Raw genomic sequence first — 21,581 nt, 5'->3', positions numbered from 1 at the left:
ACCACTAGAATGAACACTCTAGGAGGACAGGAATCTTTGTTTTGTTTGCCATCAAACCTCCAGTAAATAGAACAGTCCCTGGAACACATTGGGCACCTGATTAATATTTGTTGAATGAATAAATGGAATGTTTATCATGTGGGAGTCACAGTATATCAGTCCAGTTCCCAATGGGAAACAAAAGGCACCATCAAATCTGGATCATTGGAGGTGGGTTTAATAAAAAGACTATTGACGAAGATGTGGGAGGAGTGTAAGAACATAACAAATAGTGGAGCAATACCCCAAGGCTAGTAACAGTGGAGCACCATTATTACCCCCGAACTTGAAGGGTCAAGGCGAGTTAGCAGTTATCAGACCCCACAGAGAATGTGTGGAGAGGACCATCTTACAGGAGTTGTGACCTTCAGTCTAGAGTAAGAGTTAACCACTCATGGACCCTCAGAGAGAAAGCTGGGGGAATAAATACCCCAGTTCACTTTCCTTCCACCCTCTGATCTTCTGCTGGGACTCCCTGGCCTTCTGCCGGGCCAATGGGAAACCAGAAGAAATAAGAACTCATTGATATGGTCATTAGCCTCCAGGCATAGAGTGGCAAAGGGTAGATTATGAATCTGGAGGGGCAAAGAGATGTTATCCAGCCCAACTTTACATGAATTATCTCATTTAATCCTCACAATAATTTTATGAAGTTGAAATTTTCATTATTCCTATTTTAGATGAAGAAACAAGGGCTCAGAGAAATTAGGTAACTTGCCTAAGAATGCACAGCTACTGCATGAGTGGGGCAGGGTTCGAGCCCAGGAAGTCTTACTCCAAAGCTTATATCTTTAACCACTGCCCCATCTCTATTGTCCTTTGCTTGAAGAGATCCCAGAAAGTGGCGGCAGTTGACACCTTTGAACCCCCAACAGTGAACCTCTACCCTCATTATCTTATCTGTACCCAAATAACTACCCTTATAAGTCATATGAGTTGATTTCTCATCTACCAAAAACCAATATTCAATGACCTCTCACCAATATGTTTTCTCTCTTAATCATGCTAAGTTTCTTCATATTTCCTCAATCATCCATGAAGGGGGAAAATAAGTCCCCATAATCAGATTTTCAGTAGGGAAATTTAGAGGCTGAGGTCATCTGATCCATTCTCCTTTCCAGTGTTTACACACCTGGAGATGGTCTCCCAATCTCTGTTGCTATGCCTGTGGTGAAGAACTCCCCGCTCAATCTGGGCAACTCTGATAATTCTCTCTTACAACCTTAATGGCATACATTTTTACTTTCACCTCCTGATTCTCTGTCTGCCCTCTGTAACTATGTAAAGCAAATCCCATTTCTCTTCAGATGGGTCCTTCAGATGGGTCCCCAGAGAGCATTCACATCTCTGGTCCCCTCTCCAGTTGACTCTGCTATTTGGTCATTATCCCTCTTAAAGTGTATCTCTCAGAACTGAACACACTTCTTCTGGAATCATGTCCCTCCCTTTTTACAGATCTGGAAGGTTAGGTCCAAAGAAGTTAAGCAAGACTTCCTGAAAGTCCCATGTACAGGCACGCAATCCATGTCATCTGCTTAGGCCCAGAGCTTGGGCTGAAGGCAGCCATGGAGTCCCCCAGGGCCCCACCTTCTCTCCTCTACCCCACCAGCAGCTTCTACACCTCATCTGCCTCCTTTTTGCATATGGTATTGGGGGGCAGGCAGGAGAGTTCTGTGGGCTCCCATAAGGGGTGGCCATGGTGGGAGCCAGAAGAATTCTATTTACAGCCATCTCATTTGCACAAGCTGAGGATCTGGACAGCCAGCTGGACTTGTCCAGGATGTGAAGCTCTGGGAGATGCCAGATTGTTATCATTGTCAGATACAATTTCCTCCCATTGCCTCTGCCCCTCCACCAGGCCCGTGGTGTCCATCTGTTTATGGAAACGGTAAGGTCCTGGCCGGGTATTTTTACACAGAGCCTTTGTTGGGCAGGAGGAACTTCCCACCAGAGCCCTGCTTGTCAGCACCATCCAGCTTCTCTTCTTCATGTTTTTATTGTAAAATCTCTAACAATATATAAAACCATAGAGCAGGGGACTGAAGATTCCTAGGAATGTGGTGGGTGCTGACCTTTGTCCCCACCTCCTCCAGAAAGGGTGGATTTTCCTGTTTTTGATTTGCTTCTGTTTTTGTTTGTTTATGTTTTTGTTTTGAGGGTTCTTTTTCTTCTCCTGTCATTATTTTGAAAAAAAAGAATAATGTACAGCTCCTCCCACCCTCATTGAAAAATGACCTTTATTTGAGGACTTCCTGAGGAATGAGAAATTGCACTGCACGCTTGTGACAGCTGAGTCAGGGGAGGAGAGGAAACAAAATGAGGGGCAAGAGGAAAATGACTTTTCAGTGTTAACACTATCGGGTCAATAATAGGCTATTAGTGGCCATCAAATACAATTGCCATTTTACAGATGAAGAAACTGAGGCACAACAAAGGGAAGAGAGATCAAGGCTCAGAAAGCAGTTCCAGAGCATAAAGCACCAAAAAAATAAATAAAGTAACTAAGGTATTATTAATCCCAGCTCTGCCACTTAGGGCGGAAGATGAGGCTGTAAGAATATTGGAGGTCCTGATGTGAATTTGAGACGGAAAGTCTTGAGGAAAAGGAGATGACTTCAGAATAAAATGAGCGGTAAGTGGCAGCCTGGCAGCCTGTGCTTCAGAGTGTGAATGCTGGGCCCGGGAGGGAAGAGAGGACAGGGGCAAATGGGAGCAGCCTCTCTGGGGAGAAGAGCCTTAGGATGAAGATGTGATGGGCGGGAGAAGAAAAGGACTGGTAATACTTAACACAATGCTTTAGAAATCAGCTGTGATGGGACTGAGTCATTTTCATGGTGGTTTAAATGGAATCCCATCAGATGCCTGTGTTATTAGCCAAACAGCTTTGGGAAATTGATTTTAAATTTTCTCATGAAAACAAGCCAGGTGTACACCTGGCTCCAAACTTAAACTATTTGTGTAAAGTTTAAACGACTTAAATTATGGAAGACTTGACTTCCACCAAATCCACATAAAAAAGCATTCAGAAGAAAAGCAACGGACATGGAACTGGCATCAGGAGAAATGGATCCCAGCTTCAGTTTGGCCACTAACTTACAGCAGCATCACATGGGACAGTGATTTTGGCTCTTGTGGCCTCAGTTCCCTCATCTGGAAAGTACAGGACCTGCTTTGCAAATTTTTGTCAAGCTCTTCATCTTTTAAAAAATTTCCTTGCCTTATCTAAAATCCAACAGCAAGTTGGGGTTGGAGTCCATATCTCCCAACTAGCATTCAAATTGGATTTATCGTTTTCTAATAGATAATGAAATACAAATAGCACTGGAGCATTAGAACCGCAGATAAGTGTGCAGGCTCTGGACTCAGAGAGCCTGGATTGGAAACCTGCCTCCACCACACCCCTGCTCCACAGCCTTGGGAAACTTTTAGCCTCCCTGGGCCTTGGTTTTTCTCATTATAAATAAAGACAAGGGGAGTATTTACCTCATGAGGCAGTTGTGAGAATTTAACGTTAATGCATCCAGAGTCCTTAGGGCCTGTCATATAGTAAGCAATACATGTTAACTATTAAAATATTTGCTACCATCTAAAATCATCTCATACACCACCAAACTTCTGAAAACAATAACCTTGAGGGTGAGTTTGAATCCATTAACAGAAGGAAGGAAGGGAGGAAACGGTAGCAAGTGTGGGGAGAGAGGGGGTGGGACTAGCTTTTTCTTAGGATGTACCAATGGGCATTACCCCAGCTGCACATTGAGGATTCGGGAACTGGGGGTGTAAACTCACACAGTTCTCCACTACTCAGGCCCACCATGCCCCCCTGCATGTCTTCACAGAGACTTGGACACTGGGCATGAGGGCAACACACATCTATGGGCTTCAGGAGAAGTAAGGAGTGAGGACTGACCTGGGAATCAGGAGACCAGGCTCCACAGCTGACCCTGGAACTATTAGTCATGGGACCACAGACTATCACTTCCACTCGCAAGCACCAGTTGTCCATATGCCAACAAGGAGAATGGGATGAAAAAACCTCTGTGGTTTCTACCACCTAACACAGTACATGTCTGGGGACAGGGCCAAATTCTCGGCAAGTTCACTTACCTTTATCTGAGGGAATGCAGGGGCATTTCTGAACAGGCTGCAGAAACTTGACCACATAAAGGAAGTGCATGAGCCCCACCCCACCCCACCCCACCCCAGATCTCCAAATTTCCTTCTGATTTGATCCAGGTTCTTGCTCTAAGACTGGAGCTAGGGAGAGGTCACTGGGTATTTTCCAGGAATCAATAGAGCCACCTGCTCCTTGGCCATTTTCCAGAGGACAGACAGTACCCATTTCCCCTAGGAATGCCACCAAATGGACCATTACCGAACCTAATGGTTGCCTACTCTTGCCATATGTTTTTGCAAAGTAATGGTGCTTATTCAAATGCAGACTCTTAGGCCTACTTTGAACCTACCAAATCAGAATTTCCAATGGCAAGACCTGGGGATCTGTATTTTAACAACTTCCCTTAGATAATTCTGATAAAGACTCTTATTTCAGAACTCTAGCTCCAAAGTACACGAAAGTATATGGCCATCCCTCTCTCAACAGGAAGGTACAGACAGATGGTTGAGTGGGACACAGCCATCCACTATCCAGCTTAAGAGTCTCTTGCAGCAGGGCCCCTTATACATGCTATGGGCAAATATGGCCCACCTGTCCTCTCAGGGCAGTGCACTATGTGGATAAGAGATGAGGGAGTGGCGGAGATAGGCCCTCAGACAAGTAGATAAAATACAACTAAATGTTAGAGATATAAGGAGGAATGGCTAAATATCATGGACCATTAGGGAAAGCAGTGCAGTAACGAGCAGGAGGAAAGAGCATGGCCTTTGGAAACACACAGACCTAGGTTTTAATCCCCAATCCACCACTCACCAACTGTGGATTCCTGTGGGCCTCAGTTTCCTATTTTTTTAAGTGGACTGAAAGCTCAAAGACTCGTGAAAATCAAATAAATAACAGCACCCGGCACAGAGCCTGGCACAGAATAGAGCCTTGGTGACCTCAACCCCTTCCTTCTTGCCCTGGGACTTACTAATGACACTCTGTCTGCCAGGATGCCACCGAGACAAAAATGATATCTTATCAGGAGTTATTGTTAACTGCAGTTGTCAGGGATAATACCATATTCATCTAGTTGTCTGAGAAAAGAGGATTTTGTTTTATTTCCCATTGTTAGGCTGAAAATAAGATTCCATCCTCTGGAGATCTTGTTTTGACCCTTCAGAGAGCTCTGGACTCCTGGGAGTGGCATGTCCTGGAAACAGAATACCCTGCTTTCCCAGTGGGAGTGTGGTCCTCCAGCCTGATCCTCCCCAACAGAGGGATGGTCTGGGACAGAAGCCAGCATCTCCTCTCTAGGGGACATGTTAATCCAAGATGCCAGGACAAATGGCCTTGTTGTTTGTTTGTTTTCTGTCAGCTGAGTCTATACCGCTTACAAAGTGCTTTCCCATGCCTGACCGGCAGCATGATGATATCAGCATGAGGGTGGCGCTGGCATCTGAACGACTCTCCCCCCACCTCCCCCAAATGTTTGCTCAAATATCACCTTCTCAGTGAGGCCTGCCCTGACCTCCCTGTGAAAACTGTAATCTGTCCACATCCCAGCGTTCCTCATCTTCCCTACACAGTTCCATTTTTCACATGATCTTTTCTCCTACGTAGCAGACATGAGAGCACCCTGCAGACCTCTGATGCCAGGCATCATAGCTGGCCAAGGGCCTCGGCTGCTCTGACTTGAAATCCATTGCTGCATTAGCACTGAGGCCACACCTTTCAAGTGTGGTTCCCAGTCAATGGCCGAGTACGTCAAGAAGACATTGGCTACAATGAGACATACCTCACAACCGTCAGAATGGCTGTCATTAAAAAGTCTATGGGAGATTGGGATTGACATATATACACTAATATGTATAAAATAGATAACTAATAAGAACCTGTTGTATAAAAAAATAAATAAAATTAAATTTAAAAAAAAGTCTACGAACCATAAATGCTAGAGAGGGTGTGGAGAAAAGGGAACCCTCCTGCACTGTTGGTGAGAATGTAAATTGGTGCAGCCGCTATGGAAAACAGTATGGAGGTTCCCTAAAAATCTAAAAGTAGAGCTACCATGTGATCCAATAATCCCACACCTTGGCATATATCTGGAGAAAACCATAATTCGAAAAGATACATGCACGCCAACGTTCATTGCAGCACTGTTTACAATACCCAAGACATGGAAGCAACTTAAATGCCCATCAACAGATGAATGGATAAAGAATATGTGGCACATACATACAATGGAATGTTACTCATCCATTAAAAAAATGAAATTATGCTATTTGCAGCAACGTGGATGGACCTAGAGATTATCATACTAAGTGTAGTAAGTCAGACAGAGGAAGACAAATATCATACGATATCACGTATATGTGGAATCTCAAATGATACAAATGAACTTATTTACAATACAGAAACAGACTCACAGACTTAAAAACACGTTTATGGTTACCAAAGGGGAAAGGTGGGGGAAAAGATAAATTAGGAGTTTGGGATTAACATATACACGCTGCTATATTTAAAATAGATAACAAACAAGGACCTGCTGTATAGCACAGGGAACTCTGCTCAATACTCTGTAATAACCTACATGGGAAAAGGATCTGAAAAAGAATAGATATATGTATAACTAAATTATACTTTGCTGTACACTCGAAACTAACACAACATTGTAAATCAACTATACTTTTATATTTTATAAAATAAATTTTTTTTAAAAAATGAATTTTCAGTCCTAGAAAAAAAAAAAAAAGTCATTGGGCCTCCTGAAGTCCAGCTTTGGCTTGAGAACTCCCTGATGACCTTTGCCAAACCAGGACGCTTCCACCCAACCTTCTCTCTCTCCTCACTCAGGGTCAGACGGGCAAAGCGCTCCAGTGGCTCTGCCAGGCCTTCTCCAGCAGCCTCCCTACCTTCCCTCACATGGGCACTTCCTCTAAGGAACTCCTCACATGTTCAATCCTGAATTTGGTGTTTGCCTCTGAGAAGACCCAGACTAACACCCTATAAACATTTATCTACTAATATGCTAAATCCTTTGCTTGTTATATTTATTTTATTTTCCATCCCCATCCACAAGAAGGCAGAGTTTTTTTTTTTAACTATTCTATTCATTGATGTATCTAGGCACCTAGAAGGTGGCATTTAATGAACATTACACAAATAAACAATAACCATTTTACAGAAAGGAAATTGAGGCTCAGAGAGGTTAAGTGACTTTCCCAAGTGCCTCAGCCAGGAAGTGAAGCTAGATCTAGAATTCCAGCCTTCTGACTCCAAAGCTCTGATCTTTCTTTGCTCTTCCATCATTACCCCCATCTTCTTTTCCTCTTCTCTCACCCATCTCTCTTCTGATCTCTATTTTTCTTTGTTCCTCTCCTACTGGGTCTTTCTCCTTGTCCATCTCTTCCTCATGATGTTGATTAGCTCTCCAGTGCTCAGTCTGTGGTATGTTTGTGGTGTGTGTGTATGGTGGGTGTACGTGGTGTGGTGTGTGTGTGTGGTGTGTGTGTGTGTGTGGTGTGTGGTTGGTGTGTGTATGTGTGGTGTGTGTTTGTGGTGTGTGTGTGTGGTGTGTGTGTGGTGGGTGTATGTGGTGTGGAGTGTGTGTGTGTGTGTGGGTTTGGTGTGTGCGGTGGGTGTATGTGGTGTGGTGTGCCGTCGTGGTGTGTGTGGGGGGGTGTGCATGTGTGTCCACACTGTGGCTGAGGTGGACTGGTGTGTTAGTATTACACTGAGATGTGGAACTCAGGAAAGGGAGGGAGTCGGAACACGGGTGGAAACTAAAGGCAGCGACAATAGTGCAGGACTGGAAAAGACCCGAGGAAAAGTTGAAAGGCTGCACAGGGAAGTGAGAAATGAGAGACTCAAGAGCAAGTGTCACCGAAGGGGAGTTAAAGGCCCAGGACCCGACCCTGCTACTCACTGGCTTTGGGACCTTGGCTCTCATCTCAGTCTCCTAACCTCTGTGAGCATCAGTTCCTTCCACTTTAGGAAGTGCAGCTCAGTGTCAGTGTTCCTCACAGCAATAAAGACCAGATTAAACAGTGGGTGGGGAAGCGCTTTGTTAAGTGGAAACAACTGTGAGCACCCTGCAGGAAGGATGAGAAGACCGGGGTGACATGAGAAGCACCGCCAGATCTGGGGTCTCTCCCGCTCTCCTTTGCCCCCGGATGCTGCTGCCCATCTGAGTGGTTAGAAAGAGGAAATACCTTCAGCCTCTGGGACTTGAGCAACAGCGAAGAATTTCCGGGCACTGAGTGTGGGAGAGGTGATGGAACAGGCGTCCAGGGAGAGCTGGGGAGTCACCTTCCTGGAGTGTGGGATCCATTTCCACGTGTCCGGGGTGATTTATGCAAGGTCTTGAGTACACACCTGGGAAGGGGATGCATTAGGCTTTTGCAGAAAGCAGATGATGAATGGTGCTCAGGAGAGAGGGACAACGGCCCTGAATCACCTGCAGGAGGAGGCCGGGCACCAGCACACGGCACTGTGAGAGCCACAACTATGCCAGACACCGTGCCAGGGCCATGGGCAAGAGAGGAGTTGGCACCGCCCCTGCCCAGAACCCTTCCCAGCCCTGAGACTCTAAATCTCCGCGGCGGGAGAATGTGGAGACCTGGTGTCCCGGTCGTCCTTTTACAATCACATACGGTGGTAAACTGCCAAGTATGGCAACAGTGTCACCTTGTGCACTCCAACCTGCCCGGCCCGACACCTGTCAAAGGTCACAGCACACATTCTAAGTGGCCTACAGCCACCTGACAGCAGAAGCCTCCTGACTCAGCAGAAAATGTCCATTCTGGGCTTGTCGAGAGCCCCAGGAATTCTCCATTGGTCTATGTCACTCGGGGTCTCCCATCCATTCAAGGCTGGGAAGCCAGTAGTCAGGGAGACGGATAGACAACTCTGCCCATGACTTGCCGAGTGGCACAGAGGATGAACAAATGACCACATTCTCTCCAAGAGGATGCAAAAAAGGGGCACCAGGATGGCGTTAACACCCAGGCTACCGTGGAGGTGCTCGTCCTGCTCACCAGGCGTACAAACACACCACCCAGCAGGCCTCACCTGTCCTCCAAGGATGGGGTGGGGAAAGAGGGGTCCTTTAAGAACAGAACCCCATACTGCCTGCTGTGGTGAGCCTTTGCTCACTCAGAGGGCTGAGGGGAGGATGGAATGAGATCAAGGTTGTGAAAATACTTTGAAAAACCAAAAGGAACCGTGCAGGGTTAGTTGTTTTTAACATTATATGAATCTGCTCTTCCAAGCTTGTAGAAGGGAGACAACCCAGGGGTGGGCCAGGTGACCCTAACCTGCCTTTGACGCTGTACTGTGTGGGGTAAGTCACTTCCTCTTTCTGAGCATCTTATGAGCATTTGATTTCTCCAAGTCTCACTTTCCTTACCTTGACAATAGGGGGAGGGACAGATGATTCAGGGTGTCTCTTGCAACTCAGACATGTTGTATCCTGTTCACACTGCCCAGGTAAGAGCAGGGGCACCTTGCCAGCTTGTCACGGCAGAAGGAGCACAAGATTGCAGAAAACTCGGAGGCCTGCCCAGGCACTACCACCAGCATCTGTGGGTCTCTCCAGGCCTCAGTGCTTTTCTCTAACCGACTAGATCATGAGGCTCATGGCTCTCCAGGTTCACCACTGGCCCCAACAGTCTAGCGTCCAATGGCACCAGCCCCTCCTAGAGTGGGAGGCCAGCACAGCCCAGGTACAGTCCTAAGGAGCTCAATTGCACGCTGTCTGTCTTATCTAGTGGCCTGGTATCTTTGTCCATTCTTGGCTCCACTCTAGATGGGGATGAGATATCCACGCACAAGCAAGCCAAGAGTCTGCCTGCCCCCTCCCCACTCACCCTCATGTTCTCCCTGTCAGGGTTTACTCCGATGGGCGGAGACAACAGAAAATAGATGAAAAACTCCATTCTCTTTCTCCGGGTTTACCACTCTCAAGCATGTTCCCTTCAGGGCCCTCACAAGAATGTCAAAACATCCCTCTCCTCATCGATGTCTCCTCTGCGGGTAAAAATAAAATAAATAGCTCTGTGGATCTGGGGAGGTGGGCGGTGGGAAAGTGGCACAGAAGGGCACTGGTGTGCTCATCCCCCTGGAGATTAATCCAGGCAGTTGTCGATGAGCACCCGGGAGGAAGTCCCTGCAGGTTCACGCACTCTGCAAGGCACCGCCTGGCCTGGCCTGGTGCCTGCACTTCCTGGACGTCAGCCCGGGCATCCGAGCCAGGGCAGAACCAGAGAAAGGACAGCAATGGAGCCCACAATGTTTCTGGGGGAATCTCATTCTGCTGAGTCATAGACGTTTAGAATTCCATAAGTCTTTAAAGCTCCCTTTCACCCAGGAACCTCCTCCTCCACGATCTCCCTCTCTGCAGGTCCTTTGACTGTGCTTTTCAATCTCCGTTGGCAGGGCACTCATGATCCCACAAGACAGCTCGTTTCATGGTGGGACAGGTCTGGATGATAAACATCCCTCCATGGACTGAACCAAAACTGCCTCCAAGGAGCCTGACAAGTGCTCCTTGCAAGAAGTTTTATAGAATAAAATGTCTGCATGACTGTTACCTCCGTCCTCTTTCAGCTCCATGACCGTGGCACAACTTGTGACCTGGGATACCCCTTCTCAGTGACTCCACTCAGCAGCTCTGCGGGAGAAAGTACGAAGAGCAATGACAACCAGGGGAACCTAAGGTGCCCTGGGGCTCTGGCCTTCTAACTCTGCGACGATACAGAATGACCAAGTCATAAACAAATATAGCCTAAAAAGTGGGTGGAGTCTCCAGCCCCATGCTCTTCTTGCCCTCCTGTCCTGGTCCTGTTTTTGCCCTGTCACTTCACTGAGGGAAAGTCATCAAGGAGGTGGAGTAACAGAGGAAAACAATGACCAAGATAGAATCAAGCTCTGGGTTCTGGTCACCTCATCCTGCCAAATAACAAATGAACTCAATAACCGTGTGATCTTCATAAAGTTAATGTGCCCCTTGGCACTGTGACTCATACTCAGTGAACATCATGTGTTTTGACTCAGGATAATGGTGTCTGATAAATCCTCTTACCCTCTCATTGGGAAGAGGTAAGAGTCACTGAGTTCCTCCCCAGAAATTAAGGGCTGTCCCGTCTCCGCCATCCCATCTAGATGAGGTCTGGGGGCCAGGGTGGTCTCAGATCTCTCTGAGAAGATCTCCACGTGTCCACAGAGCAAATCTGGGTCTTGGGTGACATCCCAGGGTCCCTGAACTGTGAAACGAGTGCAGGGACAGGCGGCAAGCTACTAGGAGGGCTCGGAAGGAGGACAGACCCTATAGGTATCTTGGAGACCCGCTGGGGCGCGTTATCAGCCTGTGTGTGTCAACATATGCTATGGTAAAGCGGACAGCAGGGACTGGCAAATCCGGAGCACCGTAGTGACCTGGAGGCCAGCATGACCACAACACCACACTCTCGCATCAAGATGCCACGAAGGCGTGTTTCACCGTATGGCGGCTTTATTTGCAGATCCTGGCTCCTGCTGGGCCCTCCTCCACCTTCCTGAGCTGTAAGTGCAAAAATGACTCAGACCGAGGCAGTGTTTTTGTCCAAGCCGCCTAAACTAAATTGAGCACAGATATCACCATCCCAGCTGAATTCCGCAGGCCTTCCAGCCACTCCTAACCTACCTCACATGTGCGCTGAGAGACCTTCGCCTTTTCTGGGATCCCTTCTTAGAAGGGGGAGCAGCAGGCTGGTCTCACATGAGCACATAGCTACCTTTCTGTGATTATGTCACACGTTCTGAAAGACCTTCCTGGTAGGAATTGTCCTCACTGGCTGTCACAGTGGGATAAATTGTCCTCTCTCAATTTGTAAATGCCCCCCCTCCCCACACGCTCAGTCCCGTGTTTGGGTCCCGCGCCCGATTCCACTGTCTTCCTACCGCCACGCCTCTGGCCTCTAGCCAGTCAAAGTCCTGGTGATGGTACATGACCCAAAACACACCAAAGAGACTCAGGATAGGAGCTTCTGGGTGAAACTGTTGCAAAAAGACACTTGCCACTGGGGATGCTCAGCTGCCATTACTAAGCTGAGAACTTCATCCATTCTGTCACCGTCAAGAGGAACGTCCCTGAGGATGAAGCCAGTGCAGAACAGAGCAAAGCGATAGAGAGAGACAGATTCACAACGCTATCGTTTGGGTGGCTGCATCTAACCAGAGCTTAAGCGGTGTTTCCTCTGAGCTTTAGATCTCTGGACTGGAAGGAAAAGGGCTGATACTGTTCCCAACATCCTTCCCAACTCCTCTGTGTGAGAACAGTGAGCCCTCCACTCTTCCTTCCCGACAGGCGATCACTAAATAAACTGAGTCACCAACCCCAGCCCCCAGCAGACTAGAGAAAAATCCTCCTATGAAGCAGAAACTGTGGGAGGACATAATGAATGGATTTAGAGAATAAAACAGCATAAGTTTTGGAGTCTGGCAAATCTCTCTTGCTGTGAAACCATTGACAAGTTATGCGTATGGGGGAGGAAGAGTTTTTATTTAATAATACAGGTAATTCATAAATACACCATTGTAAAAATTTTTAACAATGCAAAAAACAAAAACAGAATAAATCCTGAAAAACCCCTTTAGTCATACCTTATCTTACTATCTCAACCCCACTTCCTTCCCTGAAGGTAACTTTAGTGCATATCCTTGCAGACATTTTTCTTTGTATTTATATAAATGCATCTACACACACACACTTAAGTAGTTTTATTTTCATTCTTATATAAATGATGCAGCAGAAATAGTATCATACTATGTATTCACCACATCATTACTTAATCCTGGACGTACAGTGAGAAAATAGTTCCCAGCTTCCCTTGCAAATAGGTTGGGAACATGTGACTGAGTTATAGCCAATGGGAGTATGAGCAGAAGTCACATGTCACTTCTGGTCCAAGGCAGTTATGTTTGGGAATGGTTTCTTCACATTGCCTGTTTTTCATCCTCATGGCTAGAAGAAAAGGATTCTGAGATTATGGGATTACAAAATGGAGGCAACTTGGGTGCCAGGTCCCAGTTTGGAAGAAAGGCACACCAGAGAGTCAACTGGCCCAGATTGGACTGTGACATGAGCAAGAAATAAACCTTGGTAGTGTTAAGTCTCAGAAATCTGATGTTTCTATGTTACCAAAGAATAGCCTAGACCATCCTAATACAAATAAAATCATACTCTAGCTATTGTTCTGCATTTTTTTCTTCTTAACAGTATGTATATGCAAATCATTTATCTTCTCTTCATCACGATAGCACAGAGCCATTGTGTGAGGGAGAATTAATAGACATCACTAAATGTAAATTCTCTGGAACTCAAGTAATCCTTTCCTCTTCCTATCCTGTGTGCCCTTCTTATAGCACCAGCTAATATTCTGAAGGAAGCCTGAAACTTTGAGGTTTTGTTACCCCTCTTGGGAAACAAAATAGGTTCAATGCTTGCTTTGAGATGCTCTAAGAAGACTATCTTTTCCTTATAATAGCTCTTATGCTGGACCATCATAGGATGGCAAATGTTACCATTAGCTATATATTCCTTTGGGTCTGGAGGCTTTAAGATTTCCTACAAATACTCCAGGGAACGTAACACTCTAAACCTCATCTAGTTAAGTGAAGATTGGTGGTCCATGCTGAGAATTTGATAACAACAAGGTGTGGGGTGGGTAATAAGAGCACCAAGATAAGAAGAGAATTGAAAGAACACAAATTTCTTTGATTTTTCACAGTTCTATTTCATCAAAAAAAAAAAAAAAAAAGGACATTTTTTCCCAGGAGAGCTCTAGTGTTTGTTACAGTCTGTTGTTTTCTAATTCTTGGAAAAGTGGTCACCCACATAGGGAATCCCTGACAACACTCCATTAGCCAGAGTGTCCAAGTAACCAGAAGGCCCCAGAGATGTCAGTAGGGAAGCATAATGATGATGAATCCTGTCCATATTGCTTATGATTTAACAACTGGTTTATTATGTAGGATGCTCTGGGACACTCCTGGGAAACTAGTTAAACAAATAATCTGCAGTTAAATGATCTAATGGAACAAGTGTTTTCAGGTTTTTGGAAGAGAAGCATGACCTAAAGCTATTCATAGATTCTTAGAATTGGAGGCACTTTAAATGTCATCTAATAAGATTCCTTTATCATAGTAGTGAATAAAACAAGGCCTAGAGAAGTTAAGGAACTTGCTCAAGCTCAAAATTTGCGTTCTTCACACATACCCTTGCTACCAAAGTGTTGATGTCATTTCTACCACAATGACATCTCCCTGGTATTCTGGAAAGAGCACTGGAATATGAGCCACAAGATCTGTTTCTAATGCAGGCTCTGACACTCAGCAATGTACGACCTCAGCCAAGGGGCTTTTAACCTTTCTGATCTACGTCCACCAGTAAGCTTTTAGGAGCCTACCAATTATATGGCTCCCTTTGGAGGAAAATGGTTCCATGCGGTCATTTCCTGCAAAAATTTCTATAACTTATGCCTCAAGTGTCGAGCAAAATCAACCCTGCCACATTGTCACAACTTTTCTGGCCAGAGAGAGGAGAGTAGTCAAAAGCAACCACATATCAGCTCAGTGTGGGAAACACCCATGACCTCAGAGATGGAAGAGTATGAAATCTACCCAGTAAGCCCATAGGTATTGGAAGTTCTCTTTGGGATGCTTAAATGGTAGGTATAGTGAACTTGTTTGAGTATCTATCCAGCATCTCTCACTCTTTCCTCGTTCCTAGGAGACTCCAGTTTTGTTCAAGCAACCATCCTCCCTCACTTGTCCTACACGCCTTCAGATGTGGGTTCTGAGTACACGAACCCAATCATAGCAGTCTCAGTGTTTGATTCAAGAACTCAGGTTTAAGCCAGTCAGCACACAGCATCCCCCTAACAACTATTATCTGTTCAGAAATGGGCACATGACTTAAGTTGGGCAATCAGGTAGAAGGGAAGAAATTTTATTCCATGCTGGGGTAGAATTTTTGTTCCACACTTTCCCTATCTGCCTGTATGTGAAATAAGAAAACGTATCATCCCTGGCAGCCATCTTGAAACTGTGAGGCAAGTTGGTCTGAGCCAAGACCAACACTTAGAGGGGAAAGGAGCTGAGCAAATCACATAGAAATGGATCAGATGAGCATATCTTGTCTACAGTCCCTCTTACCTCTAGACTTCCTTTATGTGAAATTTCAAATGTCTTTACCTCTTAAACAAGTATGAGACTTTCTGTTTCTTGCAGTTGGAAACATCTTAACCAATGGATGTGGTCATTTAAAATGCATATAGAAGACAAGTCCTTGGAAATCATGGTATTTTCTAAATGAGGTTGAGAGATTGCTCCAGTGCCATCCCAGAGTCCTGGAAGCACAGGGTCCCATGCACCATGCTGCTGCAGAGACCACATTCCATGCTACTCCACATTCTTTTATATTTCTGAAACAAACCGCAGGAACTGAAATTTGACCTAGTGTATCACTTATTATAACCTTTGAAGAGCCTGGTCATTGACCAGGTCATAGTCTCTAGCCCTCAGTTTCCATCTATAAAACAAGGTTGAAGATACTCATCCACCTGATAAGTAGTCCACCTGATAAGTCATTGGCCATTTCCAAAACTTCACCCATTTCTCTTCTAATCATCCTCTCTCTGTTCCCCTGGCTGTCTCAACCAAGAGCAAGGTCATATGTGGAGGAAAGGGTTGGAGTGAAAAGCTGTGGTGCTAGAGCCACAACCTGAACGGGTAGGGTTTTGCTCTATAGATGGCCAGAGTCTCTGAGACACAAGAAAATTTATTAAGATGGAAATGCATCACCCTTCTGCCTCACCCCACTGCCTGATGACACCTTGCGGAATGGGGCTAGGGCTCCATTTCTTACTGTGTGTCCTCTGCCAGTCCTTTTGGCCTTTGGAACTCCATGCATTCCATCCCAGGGCCCAAGATGGCTCTGGAATGCAGCAAGTCACTTCTGCTCCTTCCCTGAGAACTTCTACCAGGTACAGACTAGGCCAGATTCTGAGAACAGGATCCCCCTAAGTGGAAGGGGCACATCAAATTGGACTGTATGCAGCTCTCAATTCCATCCCCCAACTCTAAACATCTCAGCCAGGGACCGCTGGGTAAGAATGAACACAGAAGGCAACTTTCTAGGGAATAAGAGAGCCAACAAAATCGCATGATGGAGACTGAGAGGCTTATACAAGCCTCCTCCTCTTCACCAAAGATGCGTAAGACAATCACTTTTCTTCGACCAACCCCCCCAGGCAAGACCTCCATCCCCAAAATATCCTTCCATTCCCTTGGGACAAGATATGACGGCACTGAGATGCTTTATCTGAAAAACAAGGAGGTTGGAATAGAGAATCACCAAAGTCGCTTCAGACCACATATTCTTGGTTATAACGTCTCCTAGAAAGGAATTCATGAGGCTCCTGGAATTTCAAATCTGAGCCAAGTAGCTTCTCTCTGGCTTCAGTGTCCTCTGCTGTTCTGTGGAGCTCCACCTGTCTCCCAGGGTCTACCCAGAATCAGAGGAGATGAGTAAATGTGAGAAATGAAGTATGATCATTTCTGAGTCATCATTTTCATATTTGAATACTATGGAAATACTTCCTGGTGTTCCTCTCTCTCTCTACCTCCAAGGAGCATGGAAAGGGGTTGACTTCCCACCCGGCTCTTCCCTCCATGTTTTCTCTCTAATCTCAGCATTCTCGGGGACATTGGGACCTCTTTCCACAAGTCTCCGCAGTTGGGAAACACAACCCAGCCCTTCAGAAATTATCCCTCCTGCAAAGAACAGCCTCCACCAGCACTCTCGGGTTGGTCTTTCACACGGGGCTTGCCTCCCCCAGGTCTCCTGCCCCTGGAGCAGCTGTGCGGGTATTAAGATGGGACCGTGGCAGTTCAGCTGTGGGTCACAGCAGGCCCTGCACACATCCCATGGGCTGTGTAGGCTCTTGGGCAGGCCTTTCTGCCCCCATCAGGGATCAGGGTGCATGTCAGCCAGCTCCGCCTGGCTCCTGATCTGCTTTGGAATGCGTGGGCCAGAGGGCAGCAAAGGCCCATGGGGCTAAGAAAACATATGCACCTCTTCCCATTCTACACTTTTCTCTCTTTTCAGCAGACTAAAGTTCAAGTCAGGGTCAGGGACGGGGGTTGCTAATGGGGCTCAGATTTCAGACACAGAAGGAGTTGGGAGGCTATTTCTGAGCCTCTGTTTAAAGGCATCCTATAGGACATTTTCTCACTTTCCCAGTAATTACGTGCTGAGAACCTGCTACGTGCCAGGCTCTAGGTAAAGGGCCAGGGGATACCAAGGCGGGTCCCACAAACCTCAGAGCAAGGGGAAAGACCTATTCACGGTGACAAAACTGCTAACAGTGGTACGTGGTAGGTGCAAAGGGCTGTGAGAGCTCTGAGAGGTGACAGCAGCTACGAAACATCTCAGAGGCTGTGGAGACTTGCAGTCAGGCTAGTAAAATTGACGTAGTAGGCAGGAGTTGTCTCTGATTTTCTTCTAACGATACAATAGTCAAGCAGAAATCCAGACACATGGTGGACATGGATAGGGAGAATGAAAAAGAATACTTTTCATTATTCGTACGGTAGGTACTCGTGATTTAATCCTCATGGCTGACTAAATAGGTTATGTTACTCCTCCCATTTTACAGATGGAAGAAACTGAGGCATAGGGAAGCTAAGTAAATTGCCCAAGCTTGCATCCCTTTCAAGTGGTGAAGCTAGGATTTAAATTCAGATCACCTGAGCTGCCATATCATATTGCATATTGACTATTGTTTAAGGCTGTGTTTCTCAAACTGTGTTCCATGAAATGCTGGTCTTACAAAATGCTAGCTCTCTCACCCCCCCAAAAAAATGTATTGGTCAAGTGAGTTTAAGAAACTCTCTATACTGTACTGTACACCCTCTGGGAGAATGCACAGTTATATATTAAAAGCTCTGATAACTCCTATCATAAAGAAACTTGTTTAACTTTGTGTCACTCAGTGCTTTCCAAATTCATTTAACCAGAAAATTCTGCAGTCATGTAACACTATTGACAGCATAAGGCGTAGTCACCAGCTGAAAATTCTTGGGAAATACTGCCTTGGGACATTATTCCTCTCACTCCTTTGTTGTCCATGTAATTTCTAGGAGGAATAACTATAGCTTCTATTCATTTACCTCTAGGGTTTTTCCAAGTGTTTTAACAAATACATTCTCACCTCATAATATTTGAAGCTTTCAAACTATCTATCACATTCCTTCTTTTTCCTTCTTTGAAGCAGACTTCCAAGAGATTTCAGTTTTGTAGGTATATCTCAGAAAGTTAACACCAATGTCTATCTTTTTTTTAGCTCCGAAGGGTGAAATATTCTACTACTTAAAAAAAGAGTGAGAAATCCTTTTCTCCAAATAGATTTTATCAGTTTCTAGGAATTACTTTAAATGTGCTTATAATAGTAAATGTCAAAGATTAACGCTTTTAACTCCCTTAAAAGGTCTCCTCCCAGACATTTATTCTGATACAAACTACTTTCTGCTAAGGATTACTTTACAAGGAACACAATTAATTTAAAAGTAAAACATTTTAAAAGAAAATGAGGGCTTCCCTGGTGGTGCAGTGGTTGACAGTCCACCTGCCGATGCAGGGGACACGGGTTCGTGCCCCGGTCCGGGAAGATCCCACATGCCGCGGAGCGGCTGGGCCCGTGAGCCATGGCCGCTGAGCCTGCGCGTCCGGAGCCTGTGCTCCACAATGGGAGAGGCCACAACAGTGAGAGGCCCGCGTAACATAAAAAAATAATAATAATAAAGAAAGAAAGAAAAGGAGAGTTTTATTTTTTTTTAATAGAGCATTTTAATGGCTAAATGACTTCCCCTCCCAGAAATACTTCCATTCAAAACCAGAGTTTTGCTTAGCACAAAGGAATGGCTCTGTAACGTAGGGTTTCAGGCTGTAAGGGGAATATTTGGGGAGGTAAGGGATGTAAATTGTAAATTGTAATAGGCAATTGCCGTCTCTGTCTCTCAGGTCTGTTCTGATCACTCCTACCCTATCTCCTTCTGAATTCTTGGAATGCATGGACATTGAAATTTGAGCGGGTATGAATCCTGGCTCCATCACTAACTATCACTGGATAGTGTTTCTTAAACTACCTTTATCTCAGTTTCTTTATCGCTCATTATAAAATAACACTGTTTAATAACACTGTGGTTTTGCAAGGATAAAACTGGAACAGATGCAAAGCATCTAGCACCCCGCCTGACGCACAGCAGGTGCCCAGTAAGGACGTGGATAGACATTTGCTTTGGCAAATTGCAGGCGAGAGAGGCAACCAGGGGCCAAGTGTTACTGCAGGGTCTCCAGGAGCGCGGCCTCTGAGATTTTTACTTAACGTGGAAAAGTAGGTAAAGGCTTGTCTTCTCTCCCCATGGAAATCCAAGAGAGGACTCAATGAAGACCACTGGCTCACCACCCACCCCCATTTCTCTAGCACTGAATCCCATCATTCCACAGTGACAGCTGTTCTGGGTCACATTCTAGGGGGCTTGGCCCTTGGAAAGGGAGGTTCAGGGAGTTCTTTGCAGCTGTGACCACAAAACCACACAGCAGAGTGGGGCACTGAGAGGGCAGTCCGGGATGGGGCGGGGGCCAGGAAGCCCGCGTGCTCTCGGCCAAAATGCCCAGTTCAGGAGCCCGAATAAAAGCCATCCTAACCCCCAAGGCGCAGAGGTCAACAACCGGAAATGGAAAACTACCACCAATAAGTTGCTGTGGGCCGCAGTACCGCTGGATTTCAAAAGAAGCTGGGCTGCATGAGCTCAGGCTTGATTTCTCCCTTTAGCTGCCCCCTTCGCTACTCCTTATAAGGAAAAAAGGCTTTTGGTCTCAAATCGTGACTGTGAACGCCCTGGAAAGGGGATGGGTTGCTGTCATGAGCACGGAGTTAACCCAGCAGCCCTTCCCTCTGCAATAGCCTCGCCCTGCAGCCGGGGTCTGAAACCCACCATAGCTATTTTGTTCCCCTTGATGCCCCAGAGGCTGGCAGCTCTGGTTCCAGCCAGAGAGCCTGCATCCACCGTGGACTCCTTCCTCCCCACCGACCTCCACCCTGCATCCCCCAGCCTAAGAGAGCAGCCCTCCTCCTCTCTCCGTGCTCCTCCAGGAATCTTCCACAGGTAGTCGCAGGTGTCACCTGCAACCAGAGCTCCTGTCTGGCCTGCAGGACTTTGCACGGTCCCTGAGCCAGGGCACCCCAGGCCCCAGCCAGAAAGGCGAAAGGCCTGGTGTTGCAGACATGAGGACAATGGGGCTGCCGGGCTGAAAGCATTCCAGTCTTCCACATTCTGTAGGAAGGGGTGTGTGGTGGAGAGGAAAGGTCTTTAATGCCCATGGTTTATGTTTTCCCAACCCAGCATTCCTCACAAACAGCTGTGTTTATACAAAACTAGAGGAGAGGGAGCAAGGGAGAGAAAGGACAGTATCCTAGGGATGACATCATTCTGTCTTGTCTGCTTCAACTCCCACCACTGTCAGCAGGAGAGGGGGGCCAGTGAGAGTTGCAGCGGGCTGGTGGATGAGCTCGGTGTAAGGACGTGCAGAGTGTTTACACGTGCATGTGTTTATTAGAGATCTAATTTTCCTGTTCTCCACTCCACTCCCTCCCCACTCCCTCCCAGAGCATCCTAATACATTTTGCAGAATACTGTTTTCCCAAGAACAGCACCTTCTGAGGAAAGCTAGATTTGGGAGCTCGTGTTCACTTCTTCTAATCTCTTTAACAAACCCCCCCCTCACTGAAGAAAAGTCTGACAGGAGGCAGAGTCATTAAAGTGAATTAAAATACATCCAAGGAGTGATTAGCACCCAAAGCCATTCCCATATCAGACAAAGGCCCCTTTTATGCAGGCTCCAGCCGCCGGGAGTCCTGTAAGCAGAGATTAGGGAAGAATTCTCAGAACCTAGAAGCACTGGCTCTTCGGGAGCCAGGCCAACACAACCTACTCTGGCGAGACCTTAAGAACTCAGCTTCTGCTTAAACTACGTTTGGCTTCTCAAGACTCAGACTGTAAAGAAGGGGGGGCTCCACAGGCACAAATATATTCCCCCACTTCATTGAGCCAGGTCTGTCCCTAACACAATTCAGTGCACAAGGCCCTCACCTGTTCTTAAACTTTGCCAGGAGACATAATGTGATCATTCCCCAGCCTCCTGCCTCTGTGCCTCAGGTAGGAAACCCTTCCACCAGCAGTCTAAGCATAGTCCCTTCTGAGCTCCATCATCTCATCTGGCGCCATCTAACTGAGCATCTACTTTGTGCCAGGCTGAGCATTACATGGTGTGGATGCAAAGAGATGGCCAGAATAGGATCCCTGCTGTCAAGGCACTTACTGTTTGAGAAAGACAGAT

The sequence above is a fragment of the Aethalodelphis obliquidens genome, unplaced genomic scaffold, assembly GCF_003676395.1.
Source record: "Aethalodelphis obliquidens isolate GAN/ISIS:26980383/991018 unplaced genomic scaffold, ASM367639v1 scaffold2, whole genome shotgun sequence".
Classification (NCBI taxonomy): domain Eukaryota; kingdom Metazoa; phylum Chordata; class Mammalia; order Artiodactyla; family Delphinidae; genus Aethalodelphis; species Aethalodelphis obliquidens.
This window is presented reverse-complemented; position numbering follows the sequence as displayed.